Source organism: Alosa pseudoharengus, unplaced genomic scaffold, assembly GCF_046254945.1.
Source record: "Alosa pseudoharengus isolate Yale_2024_CS ecotype anadromous, Long Island Sound unplaced genomic scaffold, YU_APseudo_1.1 YU_APseudo_1.1_scf_2, whole genome shotgun sequence".
In the NCBI taxonomy this organism is placed as follows: Eukaryota; Metazoa; Chordata; class Actinopteri; order Clupeiformes; family Clupeidae; genus Alosa; species Alosa pseudoharengus.
The window spans coordinates 1763715-1768598 of NW_027468663.1; the positions used below are offsets into that span (position 1 = coordinate 1763715).

A 4884-nucleotide genomic window follows, 5' to 3' on the forward strand; every position below is an offset into this window, starting at 1 on the left:
TGTGCGCTCCGCTTCCGTTGTTGTTTAAAGATTGAATGGGAAACGGATTTGAAGCCAAAGGCTAAATTTTAACGCAGCTACAATTTATAAGGTATCACCAATATCAATTTATTGTTACAGATGTATGGCTACATACATTCTTAAAATGGTTCTGGTCTAGACTTAAATATCTATTGAAAACTTCACAATGGAGCGTGTTTTTAGAGCGTGATCTGCAGGTGACCTGTTGGCTATTTTTTAGAAAGTGCGCTGGGGGCGCCTCATAGCCGTCCCGCGGGCTACCTGGTGCCCGCGGGCACCGTGTTGGAGACCACTGGTCTATGGTGTAAATTCGAAGTTTTATAGTTGCTTGGCTAACTATAGCATGGTTGTCCATAACGCTAGAATGACGTCTGGAATACTTTTCCTCGCGTCGATGAAAAAGGATTGTCTAGGCTACGTTGTAACAAAAATGTGCAAGGACTGATCACAGGCAAAGGGCACTGTAAATTGTAGTTATTTTTCATTGCTTTTGCTTTGTAGCCTAAATGTATCCTAATCTGATAGTGGGTAGCCAATTCCAAGGGTGACGTTCACATCCTGAGGCCTGTCCTGTAGTCTTATTAATTGTAGACGTAGCCTACTAATTACTAAATTGTCTGAAAGTTTTTCACCATATGAGTGTAGCCTACACCTCAGAATGGGGGAAGGGTAGACTAGTCCATTACACTTGTGAATGGAGCAAGGTAGACCAGCCAGCCCATTGAGACTGATCAATGAGGGTCTAAGTCATTATCATGCAGAACAATAAAATACGGACAGAACTGCTTTGATTGAACTTTAGTCAATGCATCTACCAAAATACATGTTTCTTCACGGTCATAAAATGAATGTACTTTGTTTGTGGTTTAAGTGAGACATTCTAATATGTACTGCTCTTTTTTGTCCAGCTATGAGAGAAAACTGGGAGCAGTCACATCAACACCAATGAAGGGAAAGCCCTCTAGTATTTACTACTCCAGAAGTGTCCAGCATTTCTAATGGGACAGACAGGTCAGTCACGGCATGAAAACAATTGTTGATTCTATGTGATTGTTGTTTGATAATAACTGAAAGTATATTTTTAATAACTTGGTGTTTACCATTTTATGTACTGTCATATGTTGTGAAACGCTCTGCTTATTCATTTCAGATGAGCATCTTGGCGCAATTGCAGAAGCCCCTGAAATTGAGAACCTTGAACAGAGGTAACCCATCAATGCTCATAATGTCTATACCCTAACCCTACATGACATTCTCTATTGTATATTTTCATGATATAAGCATTTATATATATTTTTTACAAAGCCTACATGACATGAGCATCGTGGAGGATGTGGACGAAATTCAATGGTCTTGTTATGTGATGCACATGCATGCCTTCATTGTTCCTTATGTAACCTTGCCTGTAACTCAGTCTAGGCAAAATAGCACTATACAGATTAGTAACAATATGTTGAACTATATAAAATGGTGTGTATGTCTAACAACACTGCATGTCTTCCACAGGATCAGCTTTCCAGGAGACTGCAAATTTAGAATGATGGCCCATGTTGCTTCAAAGGCACCATACAAAAAGGAAGGGTTAATTTCTGTAAATAAATATATTGCAAATAACATTGTTGACCATGTTACTGTCATTTGGTGTTTCAAAATGGTAATTTACCACAGCTCCTTTTTTAATTCTAAGTTTGTGGATGTAATGTATAAGAGGTACAGCATGAACAGTCTCTTATCAATTCTAAAAGTTTTTATTTTCATGAAAGCAAAATATAACGATGTACCGGTGTAAAATAAATTAAATACAGTTTTAAAAGGAACAGGCAGTACAAGAACACTAATACAAAACTATTTACAATAACACAACATTACAACATTATAGGAAAATTCCAGAGATGTCCCTGAGGGTCAGGGAATTTATCCCTTATCCTACACACACAGCTTGGGATCACTCTTCTATTACCCTGTCCTAGAGACCCATGCTGCCAGAAAATGAAATGTCTGTAGGTAGCATATCTGAACTCTATTGTCATCACCTGGCTCTCTTATGGCGGCCTTACATTGTACGATTTTGGTCTGTTTTCACAGTCGGCGACAATATTTCCAAAGTCGGACAGAAATCATGGGAGTTGTACTGGAATCGCGGCGCGCTCCCGTCAACTAGATCGTTAAGTGTAAGGTGCCAATCTTAGCGGTTTTAAGTCAGTCGGAGTCAGTCCTTTTCTAGTTTTGCCGTTACGACAATATCAAACATGTTTGATATTATCGCAAGTCTTTCTAGTCGTGGCTCATGCAAATAGTGACGTGAACTATAAAAACCAATAGTGACCTCTCTCCAACACCAAACAGGAAGGGGCAAAGTAGGCGACAGCTGTAGCCTATGATTATTTGTTATTCTTATAATATTTGTCATTTCTTATACATATTGAGTCGGCTCTTCCACGTGACAGAACGACTCTATATTGATGTCACGCATGAAACAATGCTGCAGAAACATGAAAATACGACTTTGAGTTTAGTATGCTATAATTTCGGTTCCTGTTTATCTATTGCACGATGGGTAATAATTTAAAGGAATCTAGTTGCAGTCTTGTAAATAGTGACCCTGCAAGTTCCCTAGTCATTGCAAAATCATAGTCTGTGACTTAAAACTCTACTACTTGTCTTTAGATGTGAGAGGGTCTGAAACTGTAGTCTTTCAAAAATCTTTTCCAAATCCTTGCAAATCTTTCCAAAGTCTGTCAGTGTAAGGAGGGCTTTAGATGGCCTAATGCTGTGATGTCTGTGATGTACTGCCTGTGAATCTGGAGAAAACCTTCATCTAGGCAGTAGGCTACTTTGTGAAGTGAGGCAGAAGGCTCACAGGTGGCAGGGTTTTGTCCACAGCATTTTCTCTCCTGATCGGTTGGCATGTCTCTGCTGTGTGTACAAGTACACCAAGGCATCCCTGGCACAGGTGGGGGGACGACATGTCTGCACTGATGCAACAAACACCAGACCTGGCTGCCTCACTAGCAACTGTGTGGTGAGGTTCCTGTGCTCTTGCAGGCTCATTCCATCCACAAGTCTCTGAAGAAATAAGACACAATAAATAAGATCAGATAGGCTTGTTTAGGTAGCAAAGTTAGATTGTTAGCAGAATAGTAGTAGTACTCTGTCATTTTTCAAGTGTTCACACAAAATGATGAAGAATACTATGTGTATGGACAATGAAAAGGTGGAAATGTTGTTGTGTAACATTTTCCATAGACCATAATGTAATCATGTGTGTCGTGATTTCACTGGCAGACACCTCATCATGCAGTTGACTGGCAACAGCTAGAAATTGCTACATATAAACAATGGAGATACAAACAGGCAGGGAAGCTACACCAAGCGCGTAACTGAAGCGTTCCGTTCACAACGTGTAAAATCAATTTTAGAAGAATGGTCTATTTATTTTCTGGTGTAGCCATAGTGGCAGCATACGCAACGCAAACGAACGTGCCTGGTGCAGCTTCCGAGCTAATTTCGGTGTCATTGACATTGATACTGTTCAGAGAAATATTAAAAAAAACAAACCTCTGTTGCTTCTCTCCTTTGTCTTTGAAGTTCTTCCACTCTCTCCTCGTCATCTTTGGAGTCTTACTTTTTCTTTGCCTAGGAGGTCTCAACGATCCTCTGCCACCGGCTCTTGGCTTTTCTTTACCTTTCCCTCTTCCTTTACCTTTCCCTCGCACCTCCGTTGTATCGACTGACTCTGACTCTGCTCACTGAGAAAAATAGTAGGCTACGCTGTAAACATGGCCTTTACACTATTAATCTCGCACATACAGAATAACGATAGCACTGATACTGTACTAACATTAGCATGCATTCGTTTGGGAACCTGATAGCTGATGCTAGCAATGAAAACATAGACATAGACACATAGAGGTCATAACCAACATGTTTACTGGCTATATAACTAAATGCAATGTGTAATTGTTTTCTAAAGTAACCTCATCACTGGAAGGAACACTGGACGAAGTCGTAGGCCTAGTACTGGAAGCCATGTTAACCTTGGCATGAAACGGCCACCGTAGGAGTTAAAATGCGCTCGGAATGGGAGGGGCTAGAAAGTAATATTCAGTTGGTTGTCATATAGAATTTCACCGCTAGATGGGAGAAGTTCTTACACAAGGTAGCTTTAAATAGCCTACATCTGAACGCTAGGTGGCAACGTTGTATTACATTTCACTAAATGCGGTGGAATTAGTGTGAGCTTCACAAGGAAGGAAGGTGCAAATATTATGTAATTTATCATGGGAAATTATTGGAAATGTTATTTCTTGTTTATTCTAATTGCAAACCACACACATCCATTCGTAATCACACGTACACATTTAATACTGGAAGACTGTCATTTTGTTTATTTGATGTTGCTTAGCAACGGGGACAGACTTCAGAGCAAAGATTCTAGAACAGAGCTTCAGAGAGACACGTTTTGAGTTCGTGGCCAAGTACCTAAAATATTGGTTTCCATGTGTATGTGCTGGATGGTTAACGTTGCAGACATAATGAGTCATGTTGTAGTGGTCCACATAAATGTGCCCCTTCTGTTATTAGAATGCTAAGCGGAGATTTTAACATCATTCATTTCTTGTGTGGCTAGAAGCTAGCTAGCTAGGTCATAGGGAGGAGATGTTGCTGTAACGTTATGAGATTTATGTTGCTTAGCGCATTTGATATGAGATGCTTGTACTCGTAACTTTAGGACTCCTATTTTTTTTACTAAGAGTAATTCAGGAAGCATTTTAGCCCTAAAAGTAGCGCCTGAGTCTGTGACAGCTTAAGCGAGGACTCCTAATAAGACCGATTCACAAACAATGTTTTGTGGTGGCATTT

General features: G+C 40.0%; 1 long non-coding RNA gene across 1 annotated transcript; it reads left to right on the plus strand.

Moving 5' to 3' along the window:
• The first annotated feature begins 932 nt into the window (after positions 1 to 932).
• LOC143134965 (uncharacterized) lies at positions 933 to 1557 on the plus strand. Its single transcript, XR_012988742.1, has 3 exons — positions 933 to 1032; positions 1172 to 1226; positions 1528 to 1557. It is a non-coding gene; the product is annotated as an uncharacterized LOC143134965 (long non-coding RNA).
• The last annotated feature ends 3327 nt before the right edge of the window (positions 1558 to 4884 follow it).